The sequence below is a fragment of the Manacus vitellinus genome, unplaced genomic scaffold, assembly GCF_001715985.3.
Source record: "Manacus vitellinus isolate BGI_N305 unplaced genomic scaffold, ASM171598v3 scaffold_15_pilon, whole genome shotgun sequence".
Taxonomy (NCBI): domain Eukaryota; kingdom Metazoa; phylum Chordata; class Aves; order Passeriformes; family Pipridae; genus Manacus; species Manacus vitellinus.
This window is the reverse complement of record NW_021939122.1, coordinates 15,363,430-15,386,579: the sequence shown is the minus strand read 5'-3', so window position 1 is coordinate 15,386,579 and position 23,150 is coordinate 15,363,430. Positions and strand designations below refer to the sequence as shown.

The window sequence follows — 23,150 nt, the reverse complement described above, 5'->3', positions numbered from 1 at the left end:
AAGACATCTGTAGGTAAAAAATAAGTAAACCATAAACACTAGTTGTACTCTGTTACACATTTAATCTAAATAGTTGCTTGTTTTTCCATAAGACCTGATGATAGCTTTGTTGCTTCAAAAAAAAAAAGACTGTGACTCAGGTTTGCTAGCACTCAAAAAGACTTGGACTGAGGGCAGGTCTGAAAAAACTGAATATTTACCTGCGTTTTTGCCAAAAGCTGTAGTTTGAGGATCTTCAATGAAACCGAAGTTCAGTGATGTTGTAGCAATGATGATTTGGTTGGTTTCTTCCTAATCCTTTGCAGGTGAAAAGAATGTTGTCTTACTGAGCCCTCCCCCAGTTTGCTATTTCAGTAATTATGCCATTCCCTAGTGTGAGAGTAGGCTGCAATTTTAAGGACCTCAGAATTTTGCTACTGGCTCTCAGTGGTGGACTTTGCCAGAAAACTCTGTTGTAAGTGAAAAATCCAATTCTGAGAAGGATTATAAATGTTGTTTTTCTCCTGTTCAGAATTAATCCTGAATTCAGCTGGAGAGATATAGAGTTTTGAAAGATAAATATTTCATTTTGGATCTCTTGGAACGGAATAATTTGTTTTATGCTTCTTAATATATTGTTTATAAGAACAAAGAAAGGGAGAAAAATAGAGCAAAAACGCTGTGATTAATTTGAGTCTGTTAAGATTCATTCTCTTTTCTCTCCATCTAAACAAACATTTTGGTTAAATCGGTTCTTTTACCCAAAATGTTTCTTTGATATTTTGATTGTGCTATGTTTTCCCCTAGGATATAATTAAAAAGTTCCAAATCACTTTTTTTTTGTTATTATACTGTGGACTTTGACTTGAAATATGTGGGTTTAGATCCTCATTTCTCATAAACTCAAACTTAAATCATGTACCTGAGCTTGGATAAATTCACCCTTTAACCTGATGTACACTCACAAATGATGAGATCATATTTTCTTGATGCATTCATTGTTCAGAGTAATATAGAGAACATGAACATGTTGTACTCTGAATTACTACCCGTGTTATAATGTTGCCATTACTGTTATCCAGCTACTATTTCTGTATTAAGTGGCTTCTCTTCTCAAATTCTGCATACATCTGTGTTAGAAAAGTATCTGTGGGCAGGAAATTTACCGGAATCATTCACAACAAAATGTGTATGAATATCCAGGCATACTAGGTCAGGTTGTTAACAGTCAAATTAGGATATATCACAAATAAAAATGAGAGGAGATTTCATTTTATGGCAGACTGATCCCTTTCTAGCTAATTTTAAAGAAGGAATTTTCAAAATTTTTGCACAATCTTTCCTTAAGCCATCTCTCTTTCTCTTCTTTGTATTATGCAAACTAATTTGCTTTGCAAGATATCTTTTTCCTGGCATCTTTTTTTTTCTATATCTGAATAAGATTACTCACTAAAACTTCAGCCTCTTGCTTTCTCCTCTGTCCTCGTGAGGCAGAGAAAACAGTATCACACAATCAGTTCCTAAGGAGAACATATTAATGACGCGAGCCATTACGATGACTTCACAGGAATGGGTGAGGGGATAGATTTAAATGTAACTTCACCATTTGTGAAGAAAAAAATGCAGATGGACCTGCATCTATCAGGACTATCATCCTGAAGAATTCAGTTGAATGTTATGTGGCAAAAGAAAACTATTTTTAATGTCCGTCTGAGGCATTTGGTTTGGCTGTGATTTACCTGCATGATTTTCCAGGTAGGAGCAGGGCCCTGCAGGCTACAGTGGAAATATTTGCTTTTCGAGAGAGCATCTGCTCAAATTAAAATCTTGTCTTTACTACTACATGCAACAATGAATGACTGAGTATTGCTGACTAATCACAATTCTAGTGATGCACTGTCTTGCTTAACCAGCAATCATTATATTAAAATGTACCTCAGAACAATTCCTTTCATACTCTACCTTTGCCCTCCTTAAGCTCAGCTGTCAATGTTATTAGGAAAGGCACTGTGTTCCAAATTACCAAACATAAGAATGAAGTGCTTTGTCCTTTGGAGCAGTAATGTACCTTACTGTGACACTTGCTTCCCCATAGCTTTAGATTGTCTGGACTAGAAAATTAAATGTGTGGGTCAGGAACTGCTGTTTGTTGTCCCCTGGTGCAATACAAATAGAGACAGCAGAAGTAGCTTTTCTAAATCTAATGATTTCTTCTCATATGCACCTGAAAAATAAAAACCAAAACAACAGAGAAAGATCATGTTCCTCTATTTCCAAACCTATCTGAATCTGACTAATTTATTTAAAAAAAAATAAAATTAGTTTTTTATAAGAAGCTAATTAATTCTTTTTCTGGTCCCTAAACTCGTTCTATGTGTTGACTTGGGCACCGGTTTAATTAATGAAGGTTTCAGTGCCAGCTAACCCCAGCTGTTCATGCCAGAAGCTACCTGTGCCCTCCAGTTTATTAGGGGTCCTAGTTACTCATTTAAACTGGTGGGGTGGTGTGACTGAAGAATCACGGGTCTGCTGATCTGTGGAGCAATCACAGAACTATTAATGGTTAACCCTGGGAGTTCAGGGCTGATAGGGGAAGGGTGAGCACAGTCTATGCCTTGGAGAAAGAGCGGCTAAGGAATTGTAAATCTTTCTGAGTAATTTTAATCACTGCATGAATTAAGGAATAAATAATAATTGAAGCAATGCATAAGAATACAAACATAAGAACAGACTATGCAGATGAATAACCCAGAAGACACTATGTAGGTGAATAACAGGTGCCTGGATTTGAGAAGAACAAGGCATGTCAGGCAGCCTAATTGATTTTCTGGGCCATTTGTTTTGATAAAACAAAGTTGCCATCCCAACAGTGATCTGTTACATTGGGCACCAGCTCTTCTGTGAGCAGTATGATGGAGGTGAGATTTGATAAGTGCAGACGTGTCTGAGGCATAGGAGAGTGGAAGGCTGATGTATGAGCAGTTTGGGGTCAGAATGAGAGGAATGAGAGGTATATCCTTGCAGAATAGAAAAACATTGGGAAATTCTCAGAGGACTCCTGCAACAGGAGCGGGTAGACTGTGAAATGGGAAGCCTGGAACTTTGCCTTGAGCTGGAGGCCTTCTGTGGTAGTGGAAACAGAGTTTCAGAAGCATGAGAGATACTGGGATCCAAAAGACTGTGCTCTCTAGTGCTGTAGCAGGACTTTAATATGGGACTAAAATATTTGCTGCTTCCTTAGCCATACTTTCGTTCTGCTTTGCTGAGCCTTAGCAAAGCTAAGACAGAGCTTATAGCAGCTTTGAGTATTCTTATTATATAAGCTTTCTAGGGCAGCCAAGGGAGACAATGCCCTTTTTTACCTTTTCATGACATAGCTCTTATATGTTTTAAAGATAATGAAAAATTCTTGAATTATTTTCCCCCTGGAAGATGTTTTCCTCAAACAGAAGCAAATAACCATTTGTTTTAGAAATAATTTCCTTCTTCATGAAATACTGCTTTTTTAATGCTAGAAGTTATAGAAAACATTAAGAAAAAATCATATAGTCTCTTGGCTACGAATTACCATTTCACAGTCAGTCCCTCAGAGGTATTATCACAGAGATAAACCCAAAGTTGATGTCTATGCAGAAGTTAGCATGAAAGCACAGGACTTCACTAGGTGCTGCCCATTGAGAGGTAGAAGTCACTACAAGGGGACATAAATGCTACAGCAACCAAGAGGAAGAAGTTTGTCTTTGATCTTTCCCTTAACAGTCTTCTAAGCCCTTTGGGAGTATTTGTCACAGTAGAGCTGAGGTCATAGTGTGCAAAGTAGAGCTGAGAGAATTACATTGGACAGGCTCTGTCTGCAATGTCTGACATAGTTTCAAGTGCTACAGACTTTCTGAAAAACCTCATGTAGTCAGTCCTTATTAACTACTGCCAGTCCAGCTTTTTCTAAACATTGTGCCCTAAATACCTCCCATAGGAATATAATCTTGTTTTTAATGATTCCCATGATCAGCCATTCCAAGGAGATGGGCTTTACATAATGTTCTGGTTTCTTCCATTCCGTGCCTGTGTTCACCACTTTCACTCATTCTGTTCCTTTTCATCTAATAGGGAACAGCTATAAGGTATTATTGCTCCAAAGATAAGGGTTTTTTGTTTGTTTGTTTGTTTGTTTGTTTAACAGAAAAGCAAGCTAATAAACTCCTGACAGAAAATTATTTCCCAAAGAATGCAGAGCTAATGCCATATAATATAATTATACTGAAAAATCTGTGGTGAATTAGAGTTCTGTTGGGTTCTCAGTTTGTCTGCATGTGTTTTATTGTTCTGTTAGGTGATATTCCATGGGATATAAAATAAATGTCGTATTTCTTAAAGCTTTATGAGATGTGGCAGGAATTTTCTGAAATTACAGACACATACTGGAGAAATATTCCCTTTTTATCATGTCTGTGATGTTCCTATAGTCTTATGATGGACCTACAAGTCCTCTGCTTTGTCAGAGGAATGCTGCCACATGAAGATGCTTTAAACAGCTGAAAGTCTCCTTTCTGAGGATCCTTTTAAAAACCTTCAGGCAGTGAATCTGATGAGCATAGTGCAAATAGTCATCCATCTGCTGTCAAATGTAGTCTAAGAGGAGTTTACTACCCCAAAAAATTGTTTTAATCTAGATGGTCCAGGTAGTTCATCTAGATTACCATCATGGTCCCCGTAACGCACAATGATCCCTTCTGTAATTGTTTAAAATCTATGTCAGAATCCTCAAAACAAATCTTAAATATTTAATAGAAAAGTAGGGAAGAGGAAGAATCCAATGGGGTAGAAAAATCTGACCCATCTTTTTGTGTTGGGTGCTAGTGCTTCTCTGTAACTCGCCAATATGTTCTGTGCCTCAGTGCAAGTTTTGAAAGCTAAGTATCCTTAAAACAAGAATGCACTTTCATTCTTCTTTATCTGTATGTTACAGTTGTCTTGCTCTTTTTGCTTGTTATTTCTTTTAAGAAGTATTTTCATCCCAAATACTGAGCCTGATGTCATAACACTAATCTCTCCTGGAATTCATTAACTTGTTTTTCATCTTTGTGTATCAGTACAGCCTGTCCCTTAGTCAAAAGAACAAAGTACAAGATGCAAGTCACTAGGATTTAGGGTCTAGGCTTTTATAAAACTTAAAATAACATCCTTTCATTTTAGTGTAAGGTATTTACTGACACAAGAACACAGTTTCTTTGCTACAGGAACTGAGAAAATTCTCTTAAGTCAGAAAAACAGATTCTGAGCTTTTACCTTTGTTGTCTAAAACCTGGTTTCCTTTGAATTCCCCTCTTATAAAAGATTGCAGAACACTTGGTTGTTCTGTTGATATTAAAGGGGAGAGAGGGTAAGTAAGCCTCCCAAAGATTATTGTGCTCAAATGCCCCGTCCATACACACAAACTGTTACGGTTTCTCTATAGCAATTTACCTAATCTTGGCATGAAACTGTTGTTGTCATAAAAGACCTCTCAGTCAAAACCAAGAGGGAAAGGAAACTACTCTCTCTAGAGATGGGAACTGGAGAGTTTGTGTGTGTTGTTTTTGAAAACAGACTTGTACAGAGAATATGACAGTTTTCCTCTGCCTCATCTCCAACATAGTCAGTTCACCTTGTCAGTGGAGTCAAGACATTTGTCTGTTCTATAAAATATCAGAGATTAGGACAATAGGTAAATAACGTATATAAAAGACATTTCTTTTAAGGTTGGTTTGACATTTGGGAATATGAAGAGATTCACTTTTTTATTTCAAACATGTAAGTATTCATCTGTTTGGTTTGCTTCCGCTTCTATTTAGGATGCAATGGATCAGAAGGTGAGTACCCTGTGTGACACTCAGAAATTCTCTGAGGTTGTTGTTAAATCTTAAGCTACTTATAAGATGTCTTGTGTTGCGGTTCAAGAGCCTTGCTGACCGTGACTAATCTGTCCTCAAGTTCCACTGAAGTGTCTTGGGCTCCTTGAAAGGGCTCTGCCTAATAATGTATTACAAACACAATCCTGTCTGTCTAAGCTCAGTGTATCTCTGGCCTTGTTATAACTGTGAAATGATATCTTGCTGGAGTCATACTGCACAAGCAGTTTATTTGAAGATAATGTGAGTTTGACGCAGGCAGCAAATTCTTACATCTTCATAGGTATCATGCTATTGTATACTTGATGACTGAGGAAAGTCTTAAAAAATATTATTTTGAAAACTTACAAATCGTGAATGTTAATATTCTTATTTTAACTTTGTTTTGATTATTGGCATTTTACCAATAATCTGAATTATAAAAGAAAAAATAAATTACAATTGTCAAGCTAAAACATGGCTCTGTACATCCATGGATAGAGACAGGTAAGAATCATAAATACTACATTTTAATAACTTCAACACCTTTTAATTGTCAACATCTACCTAAAAGTAGCTTTATATATTGTAACTCCAAGTTATCATTGTCTCGGCACAATCTTAATCATCACACCTTTAGATACCAGTATATATTGGTGACAGCCCCGGTGCCATCTGACAAGTTTTCCCCACACTCTGATTTTGTTGACTGTCCATTTTACCTCTTCTGTTGTAGCAGAAATGTAGTAAGTGTCAGCAAAACAATTAGTGAATCCAGAAAAGATGGATGCAATATAATTTGCTATTAGTAATTTCATTCTTGAGATACAGAGTTAACAAAGAAAGAAGACTGCAGAGCCCAAATCAGTGTCATTAAGAAGACTAAGGGAAGCTTTTAGCATGTTCTTATTATATCTGACAAAAATCCTGTAATGTGAAACTACAGAACACAGAACTGGAAAATATTCAGTGCCATTATCTCATTCTTACTCTCCCTTTTGAATCAGAACAACATTTTTCCCTCTGCACTAATTCTTAATAAGTTTATTCAGTATTCTCCAATATACAAACACTTGCTTCTGTCAGCTGACTTTCTGAGAAAACTGCAGCAGGAACATTGTGCACAATCTAAAAAGAAGTTTGTTTTACTGAGCTATACACATGCAATGTCTATCTTAACAGGTTGATTTGAATAGGTTCATGTAAAATTTTTGAAATGAGGTGACTATATTCACTTGATATTTTACCCATGACTCTGTATTTCTGCTTTGCATTGTGGATGCTGGATGGTAGGTGCTAAGTTGCCTCAGTTTGTGTCCTAGTGCCTCACTCTTGCTCAGCTGTTTAAATTACAACTGTGAAAGGAAATTTGGATAATCCTCAACTTATTCTTGATGGATGCAGACCAGAATTCATATGTTCATACCTGATATCTCAGAGAACATTACATTTTTCTCTCTACATTTTGCCATTGGGCATATAGGTCCAAGAGATATTGTCTAGAGATTTTCTCACCTTGGATACTAGCACAAACTCAATTTAAGTGGGTCCAAGTTACTTATTGGTTGTATTTATTCATGATTTCTGTGTTTTGCTTTGAACAGCAAGGAGAAATAATGCAATGGATAAGACAGCTGTTTTTTTAAACATTGCATTTACAGTCTTTGCAGATCAACAGAACCTTAAATTTTCTGTATAACCACAAATTAATACCCTAAAATAGTTTTGGGTTTTCTTTTTTCACTTCTGAGAACAAAAAAAAATTGGGGAAAAAAAAAGGAGGTAAGAAATGCAATTAAAATCCAGTGAAAATCTTCTGCCACAACAGAAAGAAAGAAAAAAAAAAAGGTAAAAAAAGTTTGGAAACGGAAAAAACACTGTTCCATTCCAATAATACTGAGACATAATATTTAGATAGGCAACTATACATCATAATCTTAATAGGAATTTTAGGGACCATCAAACAAAGTAATACAGAAAATGTTTGTTTCAGGGAAAAGACAAACCTTTAAGTAGGAAGGTTAGAAAAAGCATTCCTTGGGCAGATTATTCTTGTAACCCTGGTAGGTGTGTGTCATCTTCAGCACAGTGGGTATCTGTGCACAGTCCTTGGGGATCTCCAAGTTGATTTGATGATGCTTTCAACAAGGTAATTTCCCTACGTGGGAACACGAAGCTTATGGGAACCTCACCTTCACCATCGCTATTATTTTATTAATTATCTTAGTGAACATGCTCTGTATTTGGAGACTTCATCACTGCATATAAAGCTCAATTGCTGCAAACACTGTTCTTTGCTTGGGTGATGCCCTCAGAGGCAGTCATTCTTCCAGTCTGAAATCTATTTCTCAGTGCAGCCACTGAAGTTGCTCTTTTCACATTTAGGAGGGTTCTCCCAGGCTGGTCTTCCAGGAGTTCTCACATGCTTAGGCTGATCAAGACCTAAAATCCTGTGGCTCTAAGTCTCCTGTTTGCTGAAGTCAGACAGTGAATACTCCACTGATTCTCTGCTTTGGAGCCCAGATGGAGCCACAATGCAAGTATTTCAAATTTTCAGACTTTTTCAGCCTCAGAAAATCTGTCACTAATACTTCTGTGGTTCTTTCTAGATCTAGCCATCTTAGACCTTGGGAAACAAGCCACACTTATGTTCCAGCCTTATCCAAGAAATGCTTTCAGCTCTCCTCAGGGGACTTGGCAGGCATTGGCCATCTGTCTTCCCCAAAAAATTTCTCTGTCCTTGTCCCTAATCTTCCTGGGTGCCACCTTTTCCTTGTCCTCAGTGTAGGTGGGACATCACTAGATGTCCAGACTATATGCATTTAATGCAGATGATGTTTTTGTAACATGTCTTTGGCTTAGTGTTCAAACTGGTCTTTGCAGTTCCTGTTCAACATCAGGCATGTATGGAATGGCAATTAAAAAAAAAAACACCCCACCCACAAAAACAACAAACAAAGAAAAGCAAAACTCCAAACTCTCCACACCAAACAGATCAACAGAAAAAATTATAGACACAAGAATATATTCTTCTCCCAGCCTCTTTTCCTTGCATCACCAGGTTGATCAAGCTCAACTGGGTCACTATGATTGTTATACAGCATAATCAGAAATATAAATATATGCTATTAATTCTTGGTGTACCGCAGGCCTGTAATATTTCTACCAGAGACTAGCTGAGCATATGGCTGTAAACTTCACTTACTCACCAGCAGGGTGTTCCATATGTGCATCAAAATCTCACAAACCAGATTGGGGGGATTTCTTATCTTATTTTCTTCAAACATATCAGTAACGTCAGTAAGCTAAAAATGTTTTGTACCAGCCAGGCCCTGGTACAAAGCATGTCCTTTGCTGGCCATCATCAGACTCATCCATTTTTTTCTGTCTTCTTGGTATGTCTTAATGCCCAGCACAAAGAAATGCTTAAGTTTTGGTGCCAATTTACTTAAAGCAAGCTTGTGCTATGCTTTATCATTATGCCACTTGCATCAACATGGAAAAACCCTTCATGTCATTGCATACATGTATATTCAGACCCAATTTCATACAATTCATTATTAAAAAGACTTCTAGGCCTAAGGAAGATGCAATATGAATATGTGACTATTGTTTTTCCTCTAGTATTCAATCACTGTCAATAAGAGTCAGGGTGGGGAGGAGAACCTACTTCCTTAAATTAGTATCTAATGATATCTGACAGGCAAGGCTGCAAGACTCACCTTAGTTACCTCTGTTGCAGATATTGTGGCAAATTTTTCAGAGAGAGATATTTTTTCTGTGCAAATCTTGAATAAATATTTTTACTTTTGGCCTTGTGAGTTTGAAGCAAGACTGAACTAGAAAGTCCTGTAGAGTGCCGTGTTATTGATAGTGTATGTTTTAAGCAGTAAACACAAAAAGATGAAGGTTTTTAACAACTTCCCCAGTGTGGTTGTACTGAACGTTAAAACAGAAAAGAAACAGCTGTTCATAATGCATTAAAATATAGACTTCACTTTTCCCTACTCTCCACTGAACACTCAGCAGAATACTGCTGCTTACTTGGTCTGGCAGGAGGTTAATCCCAGAGGAAGCTGTTTTTATAAGATTTTAGCTGGCCAATGTGCCTTTACATTTGTACGCAGTCTGCAGTGCAGTCAATTATCACACATCTGTGTGTATCCAGGGACAACAGCCGGCTTCACTTTTTTAATAGAATTAATGTATCTTTACGGATATTTCTGAACTAGTCTTCTAGCATAATAAACTTTCCTGAGCTGCACTGCTGGCATGGTTTGACCATGCATTTGACATAATGAGGACATATTGATGGGAGGTTAATTTAAAACCAAACTAAATCAGGCTTAATTAATATAGACTGGGACAGAGTGGACTTCAACATGATGTGAGGCCAAATTTGCACCAGACTCCAAATGACAATCAAGGTGTTGCACCAACTTAATAATTGAACACATAATCTGCTACAAAAGTGTCCCTGATGATAGAAGATGCCAAACATGATCTTTCAGTCCAAATGGGCTTGCTTAGGTTCTATGCCCCCTTGATTCAGGAGGTAGATGGAGGTAGATGGACCTTCATCACACATGCATTGTTGCTATTTAATATCTACTTTTGGAATTTGGAGTCCCACCAACCTGAGTCCTCCCTGACAGTGCATGGTGGGCATGAGAGAACCGCAGCTGTGCTCTCCAGCTCTGTACCATCACGCCTGTGTTAGGAGGCAGGGGAGGATCAGGCTGGGCTGCCATGGGCCCTGCAGACCCTTACCCAAGGGAAGCATCTGACTGCTCAGCCATACTGACATTGCAGCCACGTGTGCAGCTGAGGTTTTGGTCTTTGACTGTGTGTAACTTTATTTGCACTTCTACAGAAATAGAATTTCATATGCATTAACACACATTGAAATGATTTTGGTTTCAGTTTGATATATGAAAGTGTTCTGCCTGTGCGCTTTTCATTCTCAGAATCTACTGTAATTTTAATTAAAATTCTGCAGGCGTTTAAAAAAAACCCTTCTTAGTAATAAATAATTAATTAAAATAATAAATAAGTAATTCTAGGAATTATACATATCTGCTTCCTTTGCGTCTCTGCAGCTCTATTTTAATTAAGGCTAAGGTCCCTGTTTGAATAGATGAATGACAATAGGGATATTTTTTTAAAAGTCATATTGATTCCTTCTATATCACTGTCATACAGAAAAAGTTTATTAAAAAGAATGGAGTGATTCTGATAGATTTTTGGTACTTGGCAAATGTAATCTGTGTTCTTTCAGAAATCTAATTTTCTAGATTAGTGAATTGCATCTGATACTTCAAATGAGCAAATGCTTATTACTTTTATAGCATAGCATGGAAAACAGTGTGAACACCATGGATATTATTCTTGTATCAGTGTTTCAGTAGTATTAATTCCTAATATGCTGCAACTAGACAGTGTTTCTGAGTATTATGTATATATTTAGTTGGAGTTCTGATTTTTTGGCAAAATAAAAGGATTTTTAAACAAGATCAAGCAGATTTTTAAACATCATCAAGCAGATAAACCTCTAAGCATTTGGACTTTTTTCTTTACAAAGTAGGATACAAGTAGTAGATGGATTCATAAAAGAGGTAATGAGATAGGAGAATTAAAACTGGAAGATGATCCCTTCTCCACTGTTTTCTAGACAGCACTGGAATGCTTTGTTTTTAATAAGTTCATCTAGCCTGCATTTTATGGTACCAGCTGTGATTTCTCTACATTTCTGCAAGTAGACTCCTTGACAACAATTTGGACATTCTGGGCTTCAGCACAGTTATTAACTAAGAAATCTGAAAGGCTCAGCAATCATCAGTTAATTCTATTTAGTATCTCTGAACAGAACAGCACAAAGGTTGAGTCAACCAAGTCATTGGATCATTTTTGAGAATGAGCTTGATCTCAGACCTAAGACTCTTTCGCTTGGTTGCAAGCTTGCTTTTCACCTGTTCTTGCTACCACACTTGTTTTGTATCTTATTAGGACATTCATAACAACCTGCACACAAGGCACTGGGTAGAACAGTTTCTGCTTTAATGAGTTATAATATGTGGTTATGGTTGATCTGTTATGTGGTTGCATTTTACTTTCCTAGCTGTGACATCATTAGATCTTATCCATCAGGCTTTTCCCATGAAAGGATTTGGAGCAGTCTCTTTGAACAGGCGCCTCAGGTACCATTGTCAGCACAGTATGTCTTCAGTTACTACCTCTGGTCTGTCTTTTTCAGCAATCAACAAACACTTGATCTCACATTTAACTTTACACATCTTCCTAAGTCCTTAACTAATAAGGGATTAACTTGAAATCTGCTGCAGAATTGTATGAATCAGGCAATGCCCTCTCTCTTTTACAAGCTCCAGGTATATTTCCTTTTATTATTCTTCACATGTCAAAAAATAAGATTTCTCTATTTTTGATTGCTCTTCTAGCCTTCTCTCATAAATTAAAATCTCTTCTTTGATTCTAATATATTTGTAATAGTCAGTCTCTCACACTTCTGCATTATAAATGTTGCATCTTTATTATTAACCAAAACATTTTATTTTAAAATCTGACACCTATCAAGTATTCACATAACACAGTAATGATAAAGTGTCTTCACAGAATAATCTACACATAATACAGAAATATATTCAAATAACTTAATGTTTAGAAACGAACAGTTAAAAAATTTAGGCCTTTTAACAGGGCTATCACAGGATTCATGCTGAGCAAATCTCATTGACTCAATAGGAAAGAGTTCAGATGAAAGGAAAATAGGACTGGACAGTATTTTCAGAAATCAATTTCTCCAATTCTTTGCCCTAGATCATCTTTATCTAATCAATCCTGATGAATGTCTGCCAAACCTCTTCTTAAAAAACTTCAGTGCTTCAGTGCTCTAGATAAAATTTTCCAATTCTTTCATCTCAATCTTCTGGCTGGGCTAAGACCCATTACATCCTGTAAAAAGAACAGTTCTCTGTAAGAGCCTTTTATATACCTCAATATTTATCATATCCTTATTTATGCTCAATATCTCTTTTTTTTTAAATATTTTTTCAAAGTTGTTCTTTCTAGACCTGCAATAATTCTGTTATTTCCCTAACATCTTTCTAGTACATCTGTGTTTTTAAAATACTATCCTCTAAACTGAACAGCCTTCTCAACCTTTTTGGGCTACAGCTCTTTACAGTAAACAGAGTAGAAGAATTATTTTACACATCCTATTTAGATGTCCTGGAGTAAACTCAGAAAAATATCCTTTGCCCAAAATATCCTTCAGTTTTATAGTACTAAATCCAGTAAAGAACATAGAGAAAAATTTCTAGGGGAATTGTGGGATTGTTTGTGGTCCTAAGTTGATGAAATGTATTTTTTATGCAGATGCAAACAGAATTTTTTCTGCTCAATCCTATGTGCCTACTTGAAATGACATTTGAATTTTACTGCTGATGATAGTTTTGTGTTTTTCTCCAAAAAGGAAAAGGGCTTATTTTTCTGTTACTGCCAGTTTTTTAACTTAAATTTCCTCTTTTGTTGACTGTGTTTCATAGTGAAAGAAGATCAAGGAAGAAGTTTCTGTTTATTATGAAATAACCCGTAATATCTAGCTGCTTAAGAATACAATATGAAACTGTGACTAAAGTCTTCTAGGTTATGCAGACAGATTAAAAAAGTCTTTAAAAAGATTAGCTGATTTCAGTGAACAGTTTTTTTCTGTTTTCTACAGGATAAAATTTGCATGCCCCCACTGATTCTTTTAGGCTTTGTGGGTGCAGTCAGGAGTGTTGGAGCAGCTGTCAGGGTAGAAGAATTGGAGTGGCAGCACCTTTCTTAGGGGAAAGACCCCCTCTGTCTGTGCTAATTACAAGGGGATCATGCCCTGCCAATTCCTTCACGCTGAGATATGCCAGGCTTTCCTCTTTGCTTACTGTGAGAGGCAGGAAAGAAATGATGCTACAATGAAGTAGGTTGAGAGGACTAAACCAGATTAATCTAGTAAGGTGGATTGTAACAAAGGTGCATAGATGGAAGAGTTAAAGTAAAAGATAATCAATGTAAATTAGAATTAAAGTTCACATTTGTAATGATAGGAGACTAACCACTGAAATAATGTAGGGAGATTTTCAGTCTCTTGATGGTTTTACAGGTCTAAGTACCTTTCCAGAAGATGTGACCTAGCCACAATCCAAGTCTTGATATAAATGAATTAACTTTATGGTCTGTGCTCACGAAACTGGTCAGGTGTAGGTGGATAGCACAGGTAGCTGCCCAGGCAGATAGATGTCAGAGTGAACAGATTTTCCTGGTCTTTGGTTGGCCTTCTCCAGAAACCTGTTTAGCTGCAAAGACTAAGTTGAATACTGACTAAAGGCTAGCAAAGGCTGACTGAGGGCTTTCAGTGATCAGCATAATCATGGTTCATCTAACCATATAAAGGATCTTACAAACTCAAAAATATTGTGGTGGGGTGACTCATTGTGTCTGGGTTTGATTCCTCTATCAATACCCACACTCTCAGTAGCAGCTGGGTTCCTGATGCTGTGAGTGCACAGGGTGGCTGAAATCAGCTAGTGTCCCACATGGTGACCCTGTCCTTCTGGTGTGCTTTGTAGGGACCAGTCCTGGGTCACACAAAGTGTCAATATGAGCAATAATTAAAATATTTTCATATTCATGAGGCTCCTCTAACCTTTTCACCTTTGCTATACTACCTACTTGCTCTAACAGCTGCCGCTCTCCATGGAATAAAGTTTAATATCAGCTTTAATTTCCTCTTTCCACCCCTTATAAAATGCATTAACTTAAATATGTTTTCTCCTTTGTTTTCTATATTTATGTGGAGTCTGTTCTGGTCACTTAGAAATATTGACTTATTAATTGGTATTTGAATGTACTATGCGAAGTCCCCTAATAGGAATACATGGATTAAAAAGCTGAAAGCATTACAGAGGCATGTAGTTTTAACCAACTTTTCATCATTAGCATCATATTAGCATTATTGAATATGACAAGACTTTGCTTTGGTCATGGACTGTATCCCAGTTTTGTAGTTTACAGAAACCTAACTTCTCTTCATTCAGTTTGAACTATTATTGTGAATAAGAAATCTTTCAGGCATTGAATAATACATTTTCATAGCAAGGAAACCTCTATTCTTCAGCTGTAGGTCAGATTCTGCTCTTCATTGTCTTGATTGCAACATAGCTTTTAGCCAAATTAATTTTTGTATCTCAGCAACCAATAAGTAATATTTATTAAAAAAAATCTTAAACTGGCATAGTATTAATAATTTTTGCATCACTAATTCAGTTTAACAACCATAGATCAGTAATCCAAGATTCAAAACAACTGATTTTCTTTACTGCTCTCCACTCTGTCGAATTCATACGTCCAGTTCATGTAAACAACCGGGATCCAGTCTAGGATGGAATTTGAAATGAGGATTGCAAATGTATCTGGAATTATTAAACGACAACTTTAGCAGAGAATATTAAACCTTTTTATATCAGGACCTGAACTAATCTCCTGTCCTCTCTGGCTCATTCCTTTCTCTGGAGACATCCTGCCATACAGGAGAGCTTCTCCCAGCTTCTTCAGAAACACCTGTTACTCCAGTGACCAATGAGAGTCAATGAGAAATTCTCTGCTCATTCTGTCACTCTTTATTTGGGCTCTATACTTTTTTTTTCTTAACTGTACACTTTTTCAAAGATACTGTGTTTTAAAGATAATGCAGAAAGAGTTTTCAGATACGTGCATTTAAAAACTTAGCAAATAAGTGTGTGAGATTAAAATACCAAAACTTTCCCAGCTACTTTGCATTTATCACCATCAGAGCAGAAGACACTTCTCCATTAATTCTCAAGTGACAAGCAGTTTGGTAGCCATGAAAAAATAACATAAAGAATCCAGTTTTTTAGGTCATGATACATAATGTGTACTGCGTTGTAGAAATTTGAAAAACCTATTTAAGTGAGTACAAGTTTACTATTTCTATTAGTACCTTCCTGCAGTTTTCAAAATTTAATTTGTGACTCTATTAACAAAAATATTTTCCAAATAACAGCAGAGGAAAATCCTCTTAAACACTGGATCTTGGATTTACTAATTTGGTTATCGCACAACATGTTAAATGTGGAGGACAAAACATGTGGAGCCTCTCTAATGATAACAAGTAGCATTATATGAGTTTTATTTTAATCATAGTTGCTTGAGTGTTCTTCAGCTGAGAGGGAGAAAATACCTACTGAATGACACACTGAACATGCTCCTGGTGAATAACAATCTGTTTCCTTAAGAAGACAAGATAAAGGAGGGCTAGGAAAGGTGAAGAGGAACTGGGGTTTTGAGAGAGAAACCAGACATTTCCACTCACAGAAACACTTAGGCAAATTATTAAAATCTAAATGCATAAAACTTCTGGGAAGGACTAAGGAATGTGTCAAGGATGACTGAAAAAGTCCAGATGAGCAGTATTCCTCTTGTAGCATACTACAAACGTGTATGTAAAATGTGGGAGTAATGTCTTCACACTCATGCTGTCCTTCCTACTTTAGTGTCAGCATGTCACGGGTGTAAAGGTCATAATGCCAGAACAGTTCTGCTGGTTACTGCTAAAACTCATTCAGGAACCACATTTCTTCCTCCTTTCCAGCCCAAGTCCATTCTCTGCCATCTTACAGCTTGTTGTCTCTTATGATAAACAGCACTACTTTTTGAACTTTCTCAGTGTCCTACTGTCCTTCTAAGGTACAGTCACCCTTCATATTGTCAGGTTAAAAAACCAGTAGGATTTTAATGTAAAAGCTTCTTTGGAGCCTTTCCAGCCTGATCAGCCTAGGGATGCTGCAGCCAGCAGACCAAGGTCTGAAGAGGAGAGCCTGGCTTTCCAAAAAGGAGCTGTAAATGAAATTTCCCTCCACTGAGCTATTGTCAGTCCTGGTCGGAGAGGTAAAGCAGTTGCAGTGCTTGAGACTAAGAATACTTTTATCGTTCTATCACTTGAAGCCATTTTCCAGCAATCTCAAATACCCACGTGGTAAAAACCCAGAATGCAAACAAACCTCACTATCTCCTCTTCCAAATAATAACTTCCTTGTGTCAGTGGCCAGAAGAGTAAAATTACCATATCCATTTGCCAAGGTATTCCCATCTTTTGTATGTACAAAACATTCTCTGCTTAATTAGCCTATGCTACATAAGCTCAGTGATAACCTTATAGTACTACATGAAACATGGATGGAGGAAAATTACAGGCAAAATTTTTTTAGCAGAAATTATTGTTCAGCTTCACTATGGAAATAAAAAGAGGCTTGTACTGTGAAACAAGTGTTAATCTCTTTGCATTGATGGAACTGCATCTTTTTTACATAGTTCTAAATTAAAAGAGAGGTAGTGCTGGTTTCTACTGTAAGTAAGAAAAATAAAGCCATGTTCTGATATAAGTCAGCCTAAATAAGGAGTTGGAGAAATATGCATCACCTAAAGAACTGATCTGAAGATGTTTTTTTCAAACAGTTTAAATAAATACTTAGGCTAAGACTTGAAGACTGAAAAGGTACGTTCATCTTAGTTCTGAACTTTATCTAGTAGCCTATTCCTTTTGATCATGTTATAGAAAGACATATGAAGTTTAACTGTACCATAAATCTTAACTGTGTGCACAGTGTGGTGATACAGAAGCTTTATTGATCTGTCTCTGCTGGCAATTAGTGCAAATAATTATGACATCTGAAAGATACTGTAATTTGAACAATTAAAACCTTACTGCCAGTGCAGTCTTGTGATATGTAAAGTGAAGTATTACAAGCCTAATTCTATGTGAGTTTATCATACTCAAAAGAACGTCTTAAAAATTTACAGGGAAAGCATTTAATGAGTCCTTTACTGATACCCCTAGCAGCAGATCACACCGAACTTGTCATAATGTCAAAGCTATCATTAAACACAAAAATGTCTGCATGCACAGTGCATCTGTTCAATTGACAGAAATCTGCTCACTGTCTCTCCATTTGAGAGCAAGCAAAAGGGAGAATGAGGTTTCCTGACTCTCCGATTCAATTAAAAGCTTCAGGAGCCATAAAAGGTGCTTTCTCCTTTCCTCCTATCTTTTATTTCCTTTGACACAGAAAGAAGTGCAGAGGAGACTATACCAGGGGGGAGGGGAGGGGAGGGGAGGAGAAAAGCCTTTAATTTCAGGGTCAAGGAAACTACCAGGTTGATCCTCAGCATTTTTTTTGTTCCATATTTCATACTTTAGACACATGAACATGTGCAGTAAACACAAATCTGTGCAAGTAGACTAGAAATATGATTGTTCAGTGATGCATTTAAATTGCCAAGAGAGAAGAGCAGTGCTTTTAGCTCACCTAGGAAAGGGATCTGAGATACTGACAAGGATTAGGTCTAGATTTCAGTATAAATTCAGACCCCCAGCTTCAAGGATGTGCAAAATTATCTAGTTTCAGATTAGCACTGAGATAATCCGAAAAGCAAGGTAGGAAAGCATTTCTAGAGAGCATATTTAAAAGCATTTTTAAAGAATAAAACTAAACATTGCAAAAAGTCCCGAAAATTTATGACCAGTGCTTGCTTGTCTAGTGAGCAATTTCTCTGTCATTTTTTGACATTAATCTGGGAACATGAGAGTCTAGCTATTAGCCATTCATAGATTAGCAACTGAAGAGAGCTCTTGGACTTTTCAATGTGAGATAACAAAGTAGAAATAATAAAAAAATCAAAGTGTATAGCTGCTGCCAAAATGAATCCATTATCTTGTCATGTTTACCCTTTTAATGGGGTGTACAGAGCAGCTCATACCGTGAGTGTAAGAAACTAGATGTTGAAGGCACCAATTTATAGTCCAGTGGTTTTCATCAAATGCTTCAATTTCTAAAATGTGATAATCAGGAAACATAAGGAGTGCTATAGATGAAGCAGTTTTCTGTGATGTCATGTGCTTTGAGGTTATCCTGCTGCCTGTTATGCACTTCTGTTAGGAACAGGGTCCCTGAGCCCATTAGTCTCTAGATTTCCATAGGATAATCAAGTAATTGTCACATTTCAGTTGCCTAAATCAGGTATTTAGGAATCTATCTTTGATTCACTCCAAGTAGTAATGGATGACATTCCTTTCCTGGTGCATAGATTCATGCTATCCAGTAGCTAAATCCCTAGTCCAGGGGGAAAAGCAAACATATGGCTAAGTGCTTTGTTGGATGTGGGCCATAAGTGAGAGAACAAAAAAACAGTGTTCTGTTTCTCCCTTTGGTGAGAATCATACATAGTAGAGGCAATGGTTTTCAAAAATTAATACCTTAGTCCTGTAGTGGATGAGAAAATAGTGTCTATTTACAGAAAATATATAGATGTAAATATTGTTGCAAGAACAGAAGTGGAGAAAGAAATATGCAATATTAAAAAAAGAAAACTAGCAGGTAAATGAGGTCTAAAGGTGTAATTGCTGAGAAAATCCAACACTGCATTTGTGTTTCACATTACACAAAAAGATTGCTAATTAGATTGAGTATTTGATTTGTGTGTGTGGAACGATGTCATGGTCTGAAGTTACTAATGTAGCCTAAATTCTGGTTGCATTGAAAATAGATTTGACAGTGAAGGCTGTGGAAACAAAGGGATTAATTTCTATATAGTTTCACACCCATGCAGATCTGCTGACTCCACTGATGTAAGTTGTTTATGCTGCCATGATCAGGCTCCAAGGCTTGAAAATAGAATTAATTCATATTTCAAGAGGTAGATCCAGACATATTTTTCAAACACCCAAAACTGGGAGCTATTTTTCTCAGAAAAAAGATGTGTTTATGCCAGAGAGCACATAACAGTGGGTTTCAGCCTGTGGGCAAAGGAATCCACATAGCACAGCTGAGAAAAGCTGACTGTTAGTAGAGTAAATTTGCTCTCAGGGGGCTGGGGGTGCACCTCTGTTAGAAGATGTTCAGACTTTATGAGACAGGGAAAACTGTAAACTGCTGGTTCAGAGTCAATCGGTCAGCTCAGAAACCAGAGACAATCTACCTGTGACTACATAGAGCTTTGCTTTGTCCCATGTCTTTTCAGGAAAATAAAAAACATTTGCAGGAATTAGATTATTTGAAAATAGTCCATCAGGAGAGATAATTCCATTTAAGATACTAAAAAAAGGAAATGCGGAACTAAAGGGGAATTTGTGCTTCTTAGTGTTAGAGAAATAACATCTCCAATGTGTAAAAATTGTCATAGTTTTTTTGACTTTTTAATGAAGCAATAATAATTATCATGTGTGAAGAATTTTCGTACTTTGTTTTTCAGAACAATGTTCATATTTCCCAGGGCTCTGAAATTTCAATCTTTTCCCTCCCTATATAATTCTGTAAAATTTTTTTGTTTGAACTGCGGGTTAGTTATTATTTATTGGATCCTTTCAGGAGCCTGGCAGAGCAAGTGCACAGCGAATTTGAAAATAGAGCAGAAAAAGGAGGTTATGGAGGAGTGCAGGAACTTTCTCCAGCATCTTACAAAGGGTCTATGTAGCAGGTGGGGTTAGAAGCAAATGCTTGTGCTCCAGGTGAGTCAGAATCTAAGGAGACATGCAAGGAAAGAGAAAAGATTAGCTTTCTTCAGATCACAGGAGATATGAAGTACCAGATACCTGCTGTAACTCACAGGGGGACATTAAAAATTTCACTCTAAGAACCCCCCTGAGCTGTGGCTCCATGGATATCTTGGACATACAGCAACTATCTTGTCTGTTTGGAACCTTAACTGCATTTATTCTAGCATTTTGCTAAGGAAATGTTAGTTTGGAAAACAAGGTTTACTGTGAAGGCTAGCAAACATCCCAAAATAATCCCCTCCAAAAAGCTTTCACTCCTGGAAAAAAAAAGCCCCTTGAACTTTAGCAAATCTCTTAGCTACTGAAAGTCAACTTATTAATTTTTTTTTTTTTTTGATATCTAACCTACTGTTTGCTTCTCCCATTCCTTCTTTTTTCTATACCTCTCTCCTGCAATTGTTACCCCACCCTGACTTTGCCTCAGGAACATCTCAAAATGTGTTTGCAGTGGTCCTAACCAACTGAAGGTGATGAGAAGCAGACCTAAGGGTAATGAGACCGACGTGGTACCTGTGGGTGGCTTTGCCTTGGATTGAAGCAACACATTCTAATCTTCGGCCACTTGAGGGAGCTGCTAAGAAGGATGTGAGGGAGACCAAAATTGCAGCTAACCCAGAAAGAAGTCTGAACAAAATGTTAAGCTGAGACCATGTTACACCCTTCTCCCAAGAGTTCATGCCAAGCATTCAGGCGTTCAGGGAATTAGGTGTGAAACAAGTGTGTGAGGAAGAAGATCTTGCTATTTTAGGCAATTTATGTTTGGGAATGTAGATGGAAAAATGTTGTTCTCATTTTGTTCAGTTTCAATAATACGTGGTTGAAGGTGGAAGAACATCAGCTTGGGGCACCAAAATGAACATTGAAATGCTCACAGAAGTGTGATGAAACTACCTTTAGCTGTCCATGCCAGCAGCAATCTGTATTGCTGATCCCAAAACCTGCTTGGTTTTGCCTGATTAAATTGAACCCTTTAAACAGCCAGCTAAACTAACTACCTGACATATCAGAGAGGTCTTCCTGGAGTATCAGACTATGTTGTCCTTTTCCTTCACAATACCAGTGTCTAAGAGCTATCAGGGGAAGTGCTGCTTAATAAATATTCATACAAGCCATAAAAGTTTAAATTTGTATTTATCTTTACTCATTTGCTTTCCTTTTTTCCTCTTTCTGCAACTTGTCAAACTTTTGAAATGTAACACAACAAAAAGGCAAAAATGGAGCCCTGTAATTGACAGTCTAATCCACAAACTTCTTCCATGGTGTCGTATTTTATACTGTGAGGAAGAGTAAGGAAGCTTTATCATTTAGTGCAAAGTTTTATGGAAAATAGAAAATTGAAATTTTTATAAAATATCAGAAATTGTATCCTTTTCAGAACTATAAAAGAAAGGAAGATTACAGGGAGAACATAAGCTCCGGTGTATGTTCTTCCTCTTTTAAAAATTGCTAAAATGATATTACTTCTGGAAGGAATTTCATTTTTTTTAGCAAATCAACTATAGAAACATTGAGTTGTTTGGAACACAATTTCTAGATCTGTCTTTTTACTGCAGTACTCTGATTTTTAGAATGATCAGCTTGTGGAAGGCAGCCAATGGAAAGCCTGGCAGGAATTTTTTTGTTATCGACGGGTTTTTTTTTGCATCTGGAAAGGGTTTATTTTTCTTTATATGGTTTACCTGTGTGGACTGAATCCTCTGTGACACTCTGTATTCTTCCCTCCAGAAGGGCAAAAGGATCCATGGAGCTCATGAACACAAATTTGAGGTCATGCAGCTGGAGTAGTTGGATTGGTTTGTGATTTGTGGGGAGTTGGGTTTGCCTGCTTTGGGAGGAGCTGCGCCAAGAAAAAAAAAATGTGTTTGTTAAGAAAACACAGTAAGATAATAGCCACAATTGAAAAAAATGTATAACAGTAATTCCTTATTTCTGCAAATATCTCCATTGGAATATTTACCAATGTCCTAAACTCACATTTGAATTCATAGAAAAATTAATAGAAAATATTGCTGTGATTGGAAACAAGCAGCTCATCTGCTGACCATCTTCATGGGGAAGGGGCCTGTGGTGACTCACCATCAGGACCAAGCCCACCAAAGGCACAGTTACCATGGGGAAACATGTTTCTTATCCATGCTGTCCACATTCCGTGGATGAATTAGAGATTTCATGCTCAGCAGTTGTCAAGACATATGTTTGATAGGTATGAAAATCACTGTGCAAAACTTCTTATAGTTTTGCATTGCTTTCGCTGCAGGACATGCTTAATTAACACACCAGATGATGGTTTATTCTTTGCAAATACAGGCCCCATCAGTGCCACTGAAAGCTCTGACATTGTGGAGATGTGAGTCACATCAGTGAAAGCTGCCTGAGGCTACATTTAACCTTGCGCACTGATGCTGAAAAATAATTAATAAATACTCTCAAGTGTTATGTTTTTCCCTCCCACCAACTCAACATTTTAATTACAAGGGAGTAGGTACAGAGAGAGCTGCTCTGTTTGTAGTTGTCTTGCCTTTCTTTGCAACCTTTCTTACCAAAAAATGCTTGTAGTCTCAGACTAAAATAATAGTAGTGATATCACAAAATTAATCCCAGACCTTATTTACATAAAATTATATTCCCCTTTAAACTACAAGTTTTAGAGGATTATTTTTTGTTCTTTGTCTGATGCC

At 37.0% G+C, this 23,150-nt stretch overlaps 1 long non-coding RNA gene across 1 annotated transcript in view; it reads left to right on the top strand.

The window, feature by feature from the left end:
* The first annotated feature begins 378 nt into the window (after window positions 1–378).
* Window positions 379–23,150, top strand: part of LOC108639038 — a 56,241-nt gene continuing 33,469 nt past the window's right edge. Inside the window, exon 1 of the long non-coding RNA XR_003915639.1 lies at window positions 379–454. This is a non-coding gene — a long non-coding RNA (uncharacterized LOC108639038). The remainder of the gene's footprint in view (window positions 455–23,150) is intronic.